The sequence below is a fragment of the Eumetopias jubatus genome, unplaced genomic scaffold, assembly GCF_037043125.1.
Source record: "Eumetopias jubatus isolate StellerSeaLion01/CBP00866 unplaced genomic scaffold, mEumJub1_p1.0 scaffold_12, whole genome shotgun sequence".
NCBI classification, from domain to species: Eukaryota; Metazoa; Chordata; class Mammalia; order Carnivora; family Otariidae; genus Eumetopias; species Eumetopias jubatus.
The window spans coordinates 36,862,685-36,879,746 of NW_028274818.1; the positions used below are offsets into that span (position 1 = coordinate 36,862,685).

Consider the following 17,062-nt stretch of genomic DNA (forward strand, 5'->3'; position numbering starts at 1 on the left):
AAGTCCTTAAATCAAGTCAAGATATATTTACTGCCATCTGCTCTTCACGGTGACACAGCAATAAAATGCATAAATCAATGACTCATAGACCATAAGAGAGTTGCCTGAGTCCCATAAACAGATGCAAACAAATAAGAACTGAACTATTGATTGATAATGATAATTAAAGCTTAAAATTTTGCACATGATTCTAAAAAAATTATGTAAGTCCTCCTCTGTCAGTGTTCAATATGCTCATAATCACAGACTTGGGGCCTAAGCATTGCATGGTTATTGAAAATAGAAAACAAAAAATGTAACAGTATTTCAGTTTCGAAGGTATTGAAGATACGGCGTTGACTTCAAAATGGAATGAGGATGGGGGTGCCTGGGTGGCTCAGTTGGTTAAGCAACTGCCTTCAGCTCAGGTCATGATCCCGGAGTCCCGGGACCAAGTCCCGCATCGGGCTCCCTGCTCAGCAGGGAGTCTGCTTTTCCCTCTGACCCTCTCCCTTCTCATGCTCTCTCTCACTCCCCCCCTCTCTCTCAAATAAATAGATAAAATTTAAAAATAATAAAAAAATAAAATACAACCAAAATGGAATGAGGTGAACAGCGGAGCTCTGTGGGACACAGAGGAGGTGGGTTTGGTCAGTAGTCCCAGACAGTTTGATTAGTTCTACAAGGAGGTAAAGAGGCAAACATCCTAAAGGTAGAGTTGCATGAAGGAAAACAATGAACCACTTGCCAGAAAATATAAGATTTGTTCTAGATATGCTGGCTAAGGGCTCCCAGCCCAGCCAGCAGGATTCTGGAGTCAGGATGAGAAGCTGGGGTCAGGCCATGGTGGGTACCGACACTCTGCCATTGAGGAGGGTCCAGAGGGACACAGGCTGGGTGGGGGTGTGGGGGGTCGGGGGGGATGGTGTAAGAAATTTCCATAGCAGGGAAAGTTTCTCTCAACATCCAGTAGGGAGTTGCACCGTGGCATTACCATCATTAACACTGAAAAATGCAAATTGTGCTGTTGATGAATGAATTAATAACAACAACAGCTAATACTTTCAAGTAGCACTTCTTTGTGCCAGGCAGTAATCTAAGCACTGTACATATGCTAACTCATTTAAAGTTCACCCATTGAGCACCTATGGGATAGGCACTGTAATTATCCTTATTTTATACATGAGGAAATTGAGGCACAGAGAGATTAAGTGACATGTGAAGGTCTTACAGCTAGTAAATGGCAGAGCCAGGATGAATCAATCAATCAGCTAATTAACAATCCAACCACTTGTGATGTTCTATCTTAGCAGGCAGAAACACATTCTTTTTTCTACTCTAATAATGTAGAAATATACTCTATACTCAACAGTCTACTTCAGACCTTGGTATTGAGTACTCAGTACTCACATGGGATGCAGGCATTTTGTGCTTATATACCACTTACAAGGCACAACACTTCTTGCATTTTATCTGCCATTTCATTAAAACAGCCTGGGATGTCTTATGTAAACTGTGCTCTTAAAGTGTCTTTAGGTTAGTTGGCCAAAACTGATTTGTTATTTTCTATTCATTTTCAGAATTATAATTAGTGATTTTAAGTATTATTTTTAATTTTTTATATTTAGCATAAATTCTTTGGTCTTGGAACAATCTCAAACTTATAGAAAAGTTGCAAGTAGAATTCAAAGGCCTTTTCTTCCGACTCATTTGAGAATAAGTTGCCAACCTGATGCCCCATCAGCCCTTAAATGCTTTAGTGTATATTTCCTATAAACAAGAACATCCTCCTAGAGTCCACAACCATCACAATCACAAAGTTAACACTGACACTACACTACAATTTAATCCTCAGACCCCAGTTGTCCATTAATGTACTTGATAGATCCAGTTCACAGTCACACATTGCATCAAGATGTCCTGTTTCTAGTCTCCTTCAGGCTAGAACAGTTCTGTCTTCCCTTGACTTTCATGGCTTTGACACATTTGGAAATGACAGGCCAGTTATTTTATAGAATGTCTCTCAATTTAGAGTTGTCTGATGATGTTTTCTCCTGATTAAATTCAGGTTATGCATCTTTGGTAGGAATACTGCAGAAACAATGTTGACATCCTCTTACTGCATTCTTAGGTGGTACAGCTTTTGATTTGTTCCTTTACGGAGAATGTCAGCGTTAACTATATGATTTAGATGGTGTCTGCCAAGTTTCTCCACTGCAAGCCTACTCTTCTCTTTATAATTAATAAATATTTTGTGCAGAAGCACTTTAAAACAATGTAAATTTATTAATTTATATTAGCATGGACTCATAACTTCCCATTATATTCAGTGGGTTACCAACTCTAAGATAATAGATTATATCTCTTTGAGGCTCAAATTGATCAGTGGGATCTCCTTCCAGCTGGCTTGTGTCCTTTTGTTGTTGCTGTATTACTTTCTATTTATTTATTTTTTATTGAGGTATAACTAACATGTAGCAATATGTTAATTTCAGGTATACAACATAATGATTTGATATTCATATACATAAGTCTAGTTAACATCCATCGCCATACATAGTTAACAAAAAAATTGTGTGTGATGAGAACTTTTAAGATCTATTCTCTTAGCAGCTTTCAAATATAGTATCATTAACTATATTTATATATTATAATACATAATATATTATTAACTATAATCACCATGCTGTACACTACATCCCCATGACTTATTTATTTTATAACTGGAAGTTGGTACCTTTTGTACTTTTTGACCTCCATCAACTACTTCACCTATCCCCACCCCTCGCCTTTAACAACCACTGATCTCTTCTCTATCTGTGAGCTTGGTTTTTCATTTGTTTTTTGAGTTTTTTAGATTCCACCTATAGATGAGATCATAAGTGAGATCATTCGTATTTCTCTGACTTATTTCACTTAGCACAATGCCCTCAAAGTCCATTCATGCTGTCGCACATGGCAAGACTTCATTCTTTTCTGTTTAAGATTTATTTACTTGGGGGGGCAGCTGAGTGGCTCAGTCCTGAAGCATCTGCCTTCAGCTCAGGTCATGATCCCGAGGTCCTGGGATCGAGCCCTGCATCGGGCTCCCTGCTCAGCGGGAAGCCTGCTTCTCCGTCTCCCACTCCGCCTGCTTGTGTTCCCTCTCTCGCTGTGTCTCTCTGTCAGATAAATAAATAAAATTATGTGAGAGAGAGAGAGAGAGAGACAGAGAGAGACAGAGAGTGGTGGGGAGGGGCAGACGGAGAGGAAGTCTTAAGCCGACTCCGCCCTGTGCGCCGAGCCTGAGGCAGCGTTCGATCTCCCCACACAAGATCATGACCTGAGTGGAAACCAAGAGTCGGCCGCTTAACCAAATGAGCCACCAGGCACCCCAAGACTTCACCTTTTTTATGGTTGAATAAAAGTCCCTTGTATATATACACCACAGTTTCTTTCTTTCTTTTCTTTTCTTTTTTTTTTTTTTGTATTTTCGGTTTTACTATAAAAATGCACACAAAACAAAAATTGTCCTAAGCTATTTCTTGGCTCTACTTGCACTCAGCACTTGCATTTGAGCAGCTTTCTTTTCTTTTACCATCTCAACAAGTCCCTTACATCGTTTCAGGCCATCCTTTGTCCTGCCAGGCACTGTTTCTGCTATGTGTTCCCAACCCTCTGGTATATTTACTGGGTATGTTTTCAAAGCTTGTTCCAAAAGCTTCTGTTCTTCTGTTGTCTGAGGGGTGAAATCTGTGTGTGGACCTTCCAATAGTTCTGAAGGTGTTGCCTTGTCTGCTTGAGGCACCACTCCATGTTCTTTTCAAAATTTATCAAAAACCTTTTTCTTTATGAGATCTTTTTGATGAGGGTCAAGTTTTTGAAGACTCTTTATCAGTAACAACTTCAGCAGTTCTCTTGACTCCAGAAGAAGGATGTATGTTCATCCTTACTAGGATGTAGCAATTACTTCCCATGCTGAATTTGTTCCAGCAGGAAAGAGGTTCAGTTAGTTAGTAATTGCAGATCGTCTTCAGACCAATTTTTACTGCCATTTCTACTTCGCCAGCTGCTTTGTCTGTGTTCTTAGATGCTACTGCTTGCGAACTTCAGGTTTCTCTCTCTTTTCTAACTTGTTCATTATTTCTTCTGTTTTTCCAGAAGAGCCTTTCCTACTTCTTTAGTAGGTAGTGTGTTTCATTCAAACACTGTAAGCTTGCTAGTTCAAGCCAATTACAATTTTTTTTCCAGTTCTTCCATCATTTTCACCTGCTCTGCCTCATTGTCAGAAAAGTGGTTCCAGGTCTTATGTGAGTTTTGAAGTTTTTGCCTTTCCTTTTTAAGGGATTTTTTCTGGCTATCTTTTCCCTTCTTAGCCGGTAATGCTTGTTGTCTGACTTCCTCCACTCCTCTCTCTTTGGTTAACCAAAACCTTCTAGTTCAGCTTGTCCTTGTTTTTTAGTTTTTCACTCCTTCCGTTTTGCTTCTGTTTTGGCTTTCTCTTCTGCTTCTTTCGTGGCTTTTTCTTCTTCCTTAATTTTGTTTTGTTTTTTTTTATCCTTGGATCACAGCATTATCGACTAATGTTCTTATTCTGTTCATTTCTTTTTTTTTTCCTTTGTGCCCTTGTTGCTCTGTTCTGCTTTTCAATCCATCTCCTCTCATCATGACATTCTGCTTTTTCCTTTTCTTCTTCATTTAAATAAGAAAATTCTCTCCGAGAATCAAAATTATATCCAAAAGAATGAAATGCATCTATATCTTCTAATGATGAATTCGTAACACCAAGTTTAGGGCCCTTTTTTTTTCTTTTTATTTGACCATCTGGAAGGGAAAACACATCAAAGAAGGTGTCCTTTTCGTCACTTTTGGAAGGAGCCAAGTTATCAAAAGTAGGATCAACACTGTGGAATGCTTATCTTTTCACTGGATCAGATAGCATCTCATAAGCCTTAGTTGTGCAAGTGAACTAGTCCTTATCTCTTTCTTTATTGGTTCACCAGCTGCTTTCCATTTGTCTGAGTGGTGTTTTAAAACCATTGCCTTATCTTCTAGTCTTTTTTGGGATCAAGTGTTTTCAACCTGGGAAACTCTTCTAACTACAACTCTTCATCTTCTGATTCTTCTGATAATTCTTTCTATCCTCCAGTCCTGAGAAGAGGCAGAAGCATTTTGTTTCTCCTCTTAACAAAAGCTTCAAACCACATTCCCAGAGGTTCAGCCTGACCGGGTATGAAGGCAGAGGTCAGAGCGTGGGTGATGGCGGTGACGTGGCCATCCGCAGCACCAGGCAGGAGCAGCATGAGGGCACCAAGCTACACCACATTTTCTTTATCCAACCATCCATTGACAGACACTTAGGTTGTTTCCATATCTTCATTATCGTAAATAATGCTGCCATTAACTTGGGGGTGAATATATCTTTTCAAGTTACTGTTTTCATTTTCTTCAGATAAATACCCAGAACTGGAATTGCTGGATCCTACGGTAGCTCTATTTTTATTTTTATTTTATTTTATTTTATTTTGCAGAAACTTCATACTGTTTTCCATAGTGGCTGCACCAACTTACATTCCCACCAGCAGTGTACAAGAGTTATGTATTCTCCATATCCTCACCAACACTTGTTATTTCCTCTCTCTTTCATAATAGCCATTCTAACAGGTGTGAGGGGATATCTCATTGTGGTTTGATTTGCATTTCCCTGATGATGAGTAATGTTGAGCAAAAGGGACAGGTACATTATAAATTGGCCATCTTTGTGTCTTCTTTGGAAAAATATATTCAGATCTTCTGCCTATTTTTTAATCAGATTGTTTTTTGCCATTGAGTTGCATGAGTTCTTTACCTATTTCGGATATTAGCTGTTTATCAGACACATGATTGGCAAATATTTTCTCCCACTCAGTAGGATGCCTTTTCATTTTGTTGATGGTTTCCTTTGCTGTGCCTATATCCCTTTGATATGGTCCTTCATTCCTAGAACACTTACTCTCTGGCTCAATAGGATATCCCAAAAGTTTCAATGGAGCCCTGGAATCAGTCATCTCTAGAAAGCTCTGATACTTTTTAGTAGAAAATGACATTTCAAAACCTTAATGAAAAGTGTGCTGATTGCTATTGGGGTGGAGAGGGGATGCTACTGCAAAGCCATCATACATACACATCGCACACCTGTATCTATTTCCTTATTTTATTAATTTAAATTATTATATTCATTGAAATCATGAGTTCACACATACAACCAATTCCAACCTAACACCACAGTGTTCATTCTAGTTTTCTCCCTTTCCATTAGATAGTGAAAATCCTCACTCCCATTTTTCTTGTTATCTTTATCTTTTTTATTAACCCCCCCCATTTGTAATCCATTTCCCATTATTGCCACCATCTTTTCCCTATATAGACAATGTCTTTATTCTGCTCAGGCTCTGAAACCTCCTGGCCAGGCTTCCCTATACACACGGGTGTTCTTTTCACACAGCTTGGGCTTCGACACTGCTCTAGGGGGCCCCGCCATGTGAACACCCTCCTTACCCGGCTCTGGGTCCCCACACACCACCCACCTCACAATGTCCATCTTAGTCTGACTTTAATATCTGAGCTTTTCAGAAAGGAGAGAAGAGGGGCGCCTGGGTGGCTCAGATGGTTAAGCATCTGCCTTCGGCTCAGGTCATGATCCCGGGGTACTGGGATGGAGTCCTGCATCGGGCTCCCCGCTAGGCGGGGAGCCTACTTCTCCCTCTGCCTCTGCTTCTCTCTCTCTCTCTCACTGACTCTCATGAATAAATAAAACATTTAAAAAAAAAAAAGAAAGGAGAAAAGAAGCCAATTGATACATTGTCAAATCCTATTTTAAAACATGGGAATTGTTCCGGAGAATAAGAAATCACCAGAAACTTTGATTTGAAACTGCTAGAAAAAGATTTTCAGCAAATTAAAGCATTATTTTTTAATGAATTCTAACCATGAAGAAAATGTTTATTTCCCACGAAGATCTTATATCAACCAATAAGCAAAAATTTATTCATCTTATGCTACTTTGTGAAACTCCCCCTAACATATATATGACCCAGTGCAAGAGTACAAATGTAGACTCACATACCAACAGAAGAAATACTGGAAAGTTCTAACTCACATTAATAAGCTTTTAAATAAAATATGTTCTATTCTCTTACCTTGACAAATTATCTTTCATAACAAAAATTTTTAAATGTATGAAACTATGTTTTTTATATGAGCAAAAGTCAGCTAAATATCAAATACAACTGAATTTAATTACTACTGCATGTCTTGGGTTCTGCTGATGAGTCAGTGATAACTGATGAGTAACAAAACAATCATTAATTACATTTATTCCATGATATTTACTTTTCTAGTTTCCATTCTAGCAAAATCACTAATTATGTGGTTATAATCAAGATTTTTTACATAGTTTATTTCTACTCTGAGTCATTTCTAATTAGATGGACTTTCTTGAACCAGAGATGTTCCTATATGTTTGTTTGATCGTTACTAATTTCAATTTGGAGAAACTTTGCTGAAACAACAGCAACTAAAGTAAAATCTCTAAAGCATTACATAGATTCAGGAACAAATCATGAATTTTTTGTATCATACTCAAAGATTGTAATAAAGCTATATATGAAATCTATTATAATTGCTAAATATTACAAACTATTTTAATTTCACCATATAAATCATTATCATTTAATAGTTTTTATCATCTCTTAAATCAATATCTATATCAAACTTTAATATAAAGAATCAGTTACTACACATGTTATATCTAGACCTACATATATATCAATGTAAGAGTAATTTGAATCATTTAATATTACACAGATGTCATGTTCAGTTGTTATAAGCAATTTAATATTCCCAGGTGTCATGTTCAGTTGTTGTAAGCAAGAAAGAAAATGGATACTAGGCAGTATTGGAATATGATAATTCATTATGTGAAAATCTATCATATTCATATTATCCCATAATATGGTAGAAAGGTAGAAATTGACAAGTTAATTAATTTGCTTTTTTTCTCCTTACCTAAGCGCTTCTACTGCTCAAATCCTTCCCTCAGAAGTGTTTGTTTCTAATGTTGGCAGTTGCACAATCTATAATCATCACCACTCAGACACAGTCACTTTGTATTTTGAGGACACAGAACAAGGGTGAATGCTGTTAGTCTCAAGAGGGGCTATTTAGGATTACAAGTCATGCGGTGCCACAGTTGAGCTCATCTCTTGTGTGACACTCAGTCCATACATCTATATTTGTGTGTGTGATAAGTGGAGCCCTCTGAGGCATAGCAAAGGCCATTTTGCTGGAGCCTAAGGACAGTAATGCTATGCTGCCTATAGGGTGTTAAGTACTATATAAAATAACAGATGAAGTTATAAGGCATGGCCTATCTCTTTATAAGTTTGAAATCTAAATGGGGAGTGAACAGTGGAGGGGGAGGAGTACTAGGATCCATAAAGTGAACAAACACAATAAGACTGAAAGTTGCCCAAATGTCAAGAAATAGAAGGCACTTTGTACATATTACCCACTGAATCCCCCTAAGTCCCAGACTGTCCCAAGGACAGGGACGGTCTCAGTAGCCACGGAGCTACAAAATCAATGCACAATAAATGTCGAGGATGAAAGAAAGGAGCATATGGCCCCTGAATTGATGAACTCAAGCTTCTGCTGCCTTAAAATTGTTCTTCTCACCCCCAATTTGTCCTTCACTTCTTTCTTTCTCCTACCTGCCCTCTTAATCCTTCTTTACCCCCTCAAAGGCATAACCTTAGAAGTTAAGCTTATGCACTTTTATAGGTTTAAGACGCCAATGCGTGTTTGATTTTGTCCTTCCCACTTGACTTTCTTGTAATTAATATTTACCATGGGAGTGTTGTACATACTAGTAGACGCATTTAACAATTTAACTGACATCAGGGAATTTTTTTTTCCTATGCATCCTATGTGATTTCATTTCTGTTGATGAAGGTTCTGACAAGGAAGTGAGGCACAGCAATCCTTAACTTTGTTAGAGATGTTTTTACAACAAAGTAACATCCTTGAGATGATTTTCCAGACCCATTAAAAATGGGAAGTCTTAATCATGCCCAGTATCTAAGAGAAGAGAAATAGCTAATGTGGAATGAACCCAAATTATTCTTCATCTGTTGTGGAATGGAGCTACATACACACAATCCTCACACAAACACTCGCAGGCATGCTCTAATTCACCCTCTTAAATGCCTGATACTTGATCCTATCTTGGTTAGCTCTGCTTGCTTTAATTATGATCAAAAGCTGGGAGTTGAGAAATAATCCAGATATTTGTCAAGCACCCACAAAGTTCATGGTACCATATGAGGTCCTTGGAACATAGTGTACAGAGGAGACAGTCCTATTCTTCAAGAGCATATAATCTAAGAAGAAAGGAAATAAGAACACATAATTACAGTAACTACAAAATGAATAGGTCAAAGACTGCATTTCCAAGTTAGAGAATGGGTTGAATCAATTCATGTCTTACCAAAATGCTGGTTTGCACAAAAGCATACACAAAAGGAAAGAAAGAAGCCAACTGAGAGCATGATACATTTGACTTAACTTTTTAAAATTAAGGTAAAATTTACATACAGTGAAATGCATAGATATTAAGTATACAATTCAATGGGTTTTAGCAAAAGTACATACTAGTGTAACAAAATAGCAATTATGATACAGAGTATTTCCATCACCCCAGATAATTCACTAACATCTGTAGGACCTTATATAGTGATAGCCCCTCTTTAATTGCTGATTTTAGTAATTTGTATTTCTTCTCCTTTTTTCTTGGTCGGTTTTATTATTTCTTTCAAAAATCCAACTTTATTAATTATTCTCTATTGTTTATATATTTTCTGTTTTATCGATTTCTGCTCTTTATTTTTTTCCTTGTACTTTTTTTTTACTTTAATTTGCTCTTTTTCTAGCTTCTTAATGTAGAAACTGAGGTCATTGATTTGAGAATTTGCCATTTTCTGACATAAACGTTTTTAAAAAGTAAAACATTTCGGGCGCCTGGGTGACTCAGTTGGTTAAGCGACTGCCTTCGGCTCAGGTCATGATCCTGGAGTCCTGGGATCGAGTCCCGCATCGGGCTCCCCGCTCAGCGGGGAGTCTGCTTCTCCCTCTGACCCTCTTCCCTCTCATGCTCTCTATCTCTCATTCTCTCTCTCTCAAATAAATAAATAAAATCTTTAAAAAAATTAATAAAATAAAATAAAAAGTAAAACATTTCTTTATAACTTTTGATGTATTTGTTATTGTCATTCAGTTTGAATATTTTCTACTTTCCCCTATGATGTTTCCTGACACACAGCTTATAGAGAAATGAGTTGTTTAATTTCCAAATATTGGGAGTTTCTTTAGATATTTTATTTGTTATTAATTTCTAATTTAGGGCTCCTGGGTGGCTCAGTTGGTTAAGCGACTGCCTTTGGCTCAGGTCATGATCCAGGAGTCCCTGGATCTAGTCCCGCATCGGGCTTCCTGCTTGGCGGAGAGTCTGCTTCTCCCTCTGACCCTCCCCCCTCTCATGTGTTCTCTCTCTCTCTCATTCTCTCTGTCTCAAATAAATAAATAAATAAAAATCTTAAAAAAAAACTTAAAAAAATTCTAATTTAATTTCATGGTTATTTTTTTTAAATATTTATTTATTTATTTGTCAGAGAGAGAGCACACAAGCAGGGGGAATGGCAGACAGAGGGAGAAGCAGGCTCCCCACTGAGCAGGGAAACCAATATGGGACTTGATCCCAGGACCCTGGGACCATGACCTGAGCTGAAGGCAGACGCTTAACAGACTGAGCCACCCAGGCATCTCTAATTTCATTATGTTCTGAGAATATAGTCTATAAGATTTCAACCTTTTGAAATTTATACAGAATTATTTTATGAGCTAGCATACGGTCTGTCTTGGCAACCACTCCATATTCACTTTGAAAGAATTCATATTCTGCAGTTGTTGGGTGAAATATTCTATAGATTTCAATTAAGTCAAGTTGATTAACCTATCTTCTATATCCCTATTGATTTTGTCTACTTGTTTTATCCACTTGTTACATTAATTACTGAGAGAGGTATGTTAAAAATTGTGCATCTGTCTCTTTCTCCCTTTTGTTCTGTCAGTTTTGCTTCACATATTTTGAAGTTCTATTATTAGGTTTATAGATACTTAAGAATTTTATATCTTCTTGATGAATCAATCTTTTCATCATTATAAAATGTTCCCCCTTTACCTCTGGTGATGCTCTTTGAAGTCTACTGTTCATGATATTAATATAATAACAACTACTTTCTTGTGCTAATTGCCTGCATGATCTATCTTTTCTCCTTCTTTTACTTTGAACTGTGTTTATTTTTAAAGTACATTCTTCCATAGACAGCTACATCTCTCTCTCTCTCTTCTTTTTAATCCATTCTGATCATCTTATTCTTTTAACTGCAGTATTTAATCCATTTACAGTGAATATAATTATTGATATCATTGAGACTGGTTTTAGAATCTTTTTAGTTTTCTATATATCCCATCTATTATTTCTTCTCTCCCTCCTTTCTTTTTTCTTTTGGCTTAATCAAATTATTTTTAATATTACATTTCAATTCTTCTCTTGTTTTTTTAGCAAAAAATCTTTGCATTATTTTTAGAGGTTGCTCTAGGAATTACAATATGTACCTTTAACTTACTACAGTTTAATTAGGGTTAATATTGAACACATAAAATTAAAAGAGTATATTGTACAATTCCATTCCTAGCCCTCCATATTTTGTGCCTTTTTTTGTGGAAGGTAGCTATGCTTACCATTGCTTGGATCCCTTTTTTGTGATATATTTCATTGTTACTTATGTTGTAAATCCCACTACGAAATGTTACTATTTTTGCTTTAAATTATATGTTTTTAAAAGAAATTAAGCAGTCTAATGTTTACAATTAGAATCACAGAAGGAAAGAAGAGAGTGAGTGGAGTAGAAAATACATTTCTTGAAGAAATAATAACTAAAAATTTCAAATTTCAAAATTTTCCAAGCTTTGTGAAAAACATATACTTAGTCATGTATTTATTCAAGAAGCTTAGTGAACCCCAAGTTTGACAAAGACAAGTACACATACACACACACACACACACACACACAAGCTGGAGAAAAAGAGATACATTACATACAGAGGAACAATGATAAGAATGACAGCTAAATTCTCATTAGAAACAATGGAGGCCAGAATACAATGAATATCTCTTAAAGAGCTGAACAGAAAAAAAGAAAAAGCTTACCATACGATCCAGCAATTGCACTACTGGGTATTTACCCCAAAGATACAAATGTAGGGATTCGAAGGGGTACGTGCACCCCAATGTTTATAGCAGCAATGTCCACAATAGCCAAACTGTGGAAAGAGCCAAGATGTCCATCGACAGATGAATGGATAAAGAAGATGTGGTATATATACACAATGGAATATTATGCAGCCATCAAAAGGAATGAGATCTTGCCATTTGCAACGACGTGGATGGAACTGGAGGGTGTTATGCTGAGTGAAATAAGTCAATCAGAGAAAGACATGTATCATATGACCTCACTGATATGAGGAATTCTTAATCTCAGGAAACAAACTGAGTGTTGCTGGAGTGGTGGGGGGTGGGAGGGATGGGGTGGCTGGGTGATAGACAATGGGGAGGTTATGTGCTATGGTGAGCGCTGTGAATTGTGCAAGACTGTTGAATCACAGATCTCTACCTCTGAAACAAATAATGCAATATATGTTAAGAAAAAAAAAGAAGAAGATAGCAGGAGGGGAAGAATGAAGGGGAGTAATCAGAGGGGGAGATGAACCATGACGATGGACCCTGAAAAACAAACTGAGGGTTCTAGAGGGGAGGGGGGTGGGGGGATGAGTTAGCCTGGTGATGGGTATTAAAGAGGGCACATTCTGCGTAGAGCACTGGGTGTTATGCACAAACAATGAATCATGGAACACTACATCAAAAACTAATGATGTAATGTATGGTGATTAACATAACAATAAAATTTAAATAAATAAATAAATAAATAAAATCTTTAAAAAAAAAAGAAAAAGCTTTTAGCACAGAATTCTAAATGCAGCAAAAATATCTTTCAAAAGTAAGAGTGAAAGTCCAGTTTCCCATATTTTCAGGGTTAAGTATTCAAGCAAATCCATCCACAGATAACAATTATGAAATCTGGACAAAATTTTTTTTAAAAATAAGTATTTAAAGGTATTCAAAAAAAAACCACAAGAGAGTTTCCACTTGAAAATCCACAACTGAGGGGTGCCTGGGTGGCTCAGTCAGTTAAGCATGTGCCTTCAGCTCAGGTCATGATCTTGGAGTCCTGGGATCCAGCCGCACATCAGGCTCCCTGCTCAGCAGGGAGTTTGCTTCTCTTCCTGCCCCTCACCCTGCTCGTGTTCTTTCTCTCTCACTCTCTCTCTCTCTCTCAAATAAATAAATAAAATCCTGAAAAAAATAAATAAATAAATTGGTACAACCATTAAAAAAAAAATCCACAACTGAAGTAGGTAAGAATTGTGTCTATGATGTTTTTGTCATAAAATATTCTCCCAAACTCCATATATCCAGAAGCAGAAAACTAAAGCCTTACTCATTTAGTGTGACAGGGGACAGAGTTCAAGACTGAAGGAGCAGCTAAAAATTTAGAGATGTAATCCTAAAAGGGCAAAAGTGTCAAAACCTGAGTATAAATCTGCCCATATTCCTGGCCAACCACTAGTTTATAATCACATGGGACATACCAATGGAATGTTTTAAACAGTTTTAGTCCAGTCAAGTTAACTGCTTATTAAAATAAAAAACCAACAATCCTTAGAAGAATATAAGAATATCCAGTGTTGGGTGCCTGGGTGGCTCAGTCAGTTGAGCATCCAACTCTTGGTTTCGGCTCAGGTCATGATCTCATGGGTCATGAGATGGAGCTCCATGTCAGACTCTGCACTCAGTGGGGAGTCTGCTTGAGATTCTTTCCCTCTGCCCTTCCCCTGACTTGTGCTCACTCACTCTCTCTCTCAAAAATAAATAAATAAATCTTAAAAAAAAAAGAATATCTAGTGTTGATAAAATGCATTGTCTATAATATTGTTTTTAATAAAAATTACTAGCCATGCAAAAAAACAGGAAAGCATGACACATTCAGGGAGAAAGGAAATCAATATATAGTGATTCCAAGTGGGCCTAATGTTGTATATAGAAGTCAAAGATTTCAAATCAGCAATTATAAAGAATTAAAATGTGTTCAAAGAACTAAAGGAAACAGTAGTCTCAATGCTCAGATAAAGAATCTCAATAGATATGAGGAAAATATTTTTTAATAAAGAACAAATACAAATTCTAGAGTGAAAAGTAGAATAGAAATGGAAAGTTCACTACATGGACTCAACTTCACATTTGATCTGGTAGAAGGCAGAATCAGTGAACTTTAAAGAGATCAAAAAAATTATTCAATATGAAGAATAATGAGAAAAAAGATTGAAGCATTTTCAAAAACCTGTCAGACAATGTAACTGGAGTTGCAAAATAAGAGAAGAGAGTGTGGGACAGGAAAAATATTTGATGAGTGATGGTTGAAAATTTCCCAAATTTGGTGGGAAATATTAATTTGCATATTCAATAAGCTCAACAAACCTCCAAAACAGGATAAATGCAGTGAAAACCACAGCTAGTTAGCACATCAGTGTCAAACTGCTAAAAACCACTAACACTGTATGCTAATTATACTGGAATTTAATTATTTAATTAATGTTTTAAAACTGCTGAAAACCGAAAATAAAGAAAAATCTCAAAAACATATACTTTATCTGGTGTCCTTATGGTAGGTAGTGGGAGAGGAAATCCAAGACCAATTACTCCAGTAATGGTTGGAAAGGAGAAGCCTATACATTCATTTTAAGTCTGGTTCTCCTAAGACCAGATGATTAACTAGTACCCATTCTACCTTTATTCCTGTTATGCTTTACATGTCCTGTTACTTAATTTTAGGATTGCTTTGTACATCCTACGACTACCACTTTTTTTTTTAAGACTTATTTATTTATTTTCGAGAGGGAGAGAGCATGGGGAGGTGTAGAGGGAAAGAATCTCAAGCAGACCCCATGCCAAGAGTGGAGCCCAACAACAGGGAGCTCAGTCTCATGACCACGGGACCACAACATGAGCCAAAATCAAGATTCAGAGACTTAAGCGACTAAGACACCCAGGCATCTCACTACTCCTTTTGAACCTATCTCTATTGGTCAGCTCAGGTTGCTATAACAAAATACCACAGACTGGGTGGCTTAAACAACAGCGCATTATTCCTCACAGTTCTAAAAGCGGGGAAGTCTAAGATCAAGGTGCCAGCAGATTTAGTTCCCAACAAGAGCTCTTTTCTTGGCTTGTAGATGTCTGTCTTCTTGCTGTGTCCTCATGTGGTGGAGAGAAAAAGAACTCTAATGTCTCATCCTCTTTTTATAAAGACACTAATCCCATCACAAGGGCCTGCTCTCATGACCTCATCTAAACCTAATTACCTCCCAAAGACCACACCTCCAAATACCACCACATTGGGTATTTTGGAGGGACACAAACCTTCAAGCCCTAACACTATCATTGGTCCTCTTGAAGCAATCAAAACAATCGCTCTGCTACTTTTGATGAAGTTTTGGTTAAGTCTTCAGCATTTAAAAAATAAACTCCTTGGACTTCTCTTAAGGCAAACTACTAAATTTCATCTGTTTGTTTATTTGAGAAACAAGATGCACTTGAAGACCTGAATTTAGGAACAGTGGTAGGAGGAAGGTTAACATCTAACACAGGACATTTAGACAGCTGTCAAACATTCCAGATTGGTTCTTTGACTTTCTTTTCCTTCTTTTATCTTTTTCTGGGTCACTATCCTGGGAGTCGGAATAAGAATATGGTTTAACATAATGTTAGAATGATCATGGAAGGAGAGGGAAAGTTTTCATCTAAAACATTCTGCTTGGGGCACCTGGGTGGCTCAGTGGGTTACGTGTCTGCCTTTGGCTCAGGTCGTGATCCCAGGGTCCTGAGATCGAGTCTTGCATTGGGCTCCTTGCTCAGTGGGGAGCCTGCTTCTTCTTCTTCTGCCATTCACCCTCTTCCCCACTTATGCTCTCTGGCTCTATCTCTCTGTCAAATAAATAAATAAAATCTTTTAAAAATTAAAAAAAAAAAAAACATTCTACTTCTCCCTGTCCCCTCCTTCAAATCCACAGATGATAGGCTGAATTAATATATTTTAAGAATCATTGACATGGTACTTCCCAATCTTCTTTTCCTTTACTTAGAAGAAAAGAATTCTTCTCTTATCACAGGCCAGAATTAATATTAAATATTTATTTAACTGGACTCCTTTTATTTCCAGGACTGATTTAACAGTGGTAGCCTAGGCTGATACTGGAACAAAATTGAAACAATTATGTCTGAAAATAAATTATACCCACATAATGAATTTGAGTACTATATTTTAGCTATACTTCAAGTAAATTTTAAGGTTTTTTGGAAGCACGTTACCAGTTCAAATTGAAGGGAGTATGTAGCTGGTTTTTGTTTTTTTTTTTTAATAAAACTATTGAGTAAATCTGGTCCACAAAAATATTGTCCAAAACAACCTAAAGTAATAGCTGTTTGATTAAGTTCTACCCCTTGAGAAGGGAAGGCAGTATTTTTACCTTGAGCATTGTATGGAATATCTTTAGGAGAACTGGAAGTTTTGTTTGGTTTTGGTTTTGTTTTTTTACAGACATCACTACCTTTAATATAGTGGTGAACGCCATGTTGTGAGGGAAGAATAACGGATGGAAAAATTGAGTGAGAGAAAGGGCCATGTTGGAATTCCTTAGGACTTAACCACAGTGGCATTCCCGCAGACCAGAGTGGGCACATTTCAACAGAACCAAATTCTGAGTTTGGTGAGGTGTGTTTTCATTTATAACTCTAATCACATTTCTAGTTGTTCTGCATTTTCTTCTTGGCAGTCCTAACTATTGACACAAGGGACAAATTGGTCAAATTTGTGGCTACAATCGGGATTCC

The 17,062-nt window shown here is 37.1% G+C and overlaps 1 pseudogene; it reads right to left on the minus strand.

Annotated features, from left to right (window-relative positions):
* Positions 1–3,496: 3,496 nt before the first annotated feature.
* On the minus strand, positions 3,497–5,261 carry LOC114225902 (dnaJ homolog subfamily C member 2 pseudogene; annotated as a pseudogene).
* Positions 5,262–17,062: the final 11,801 nt, after the last annotated feature.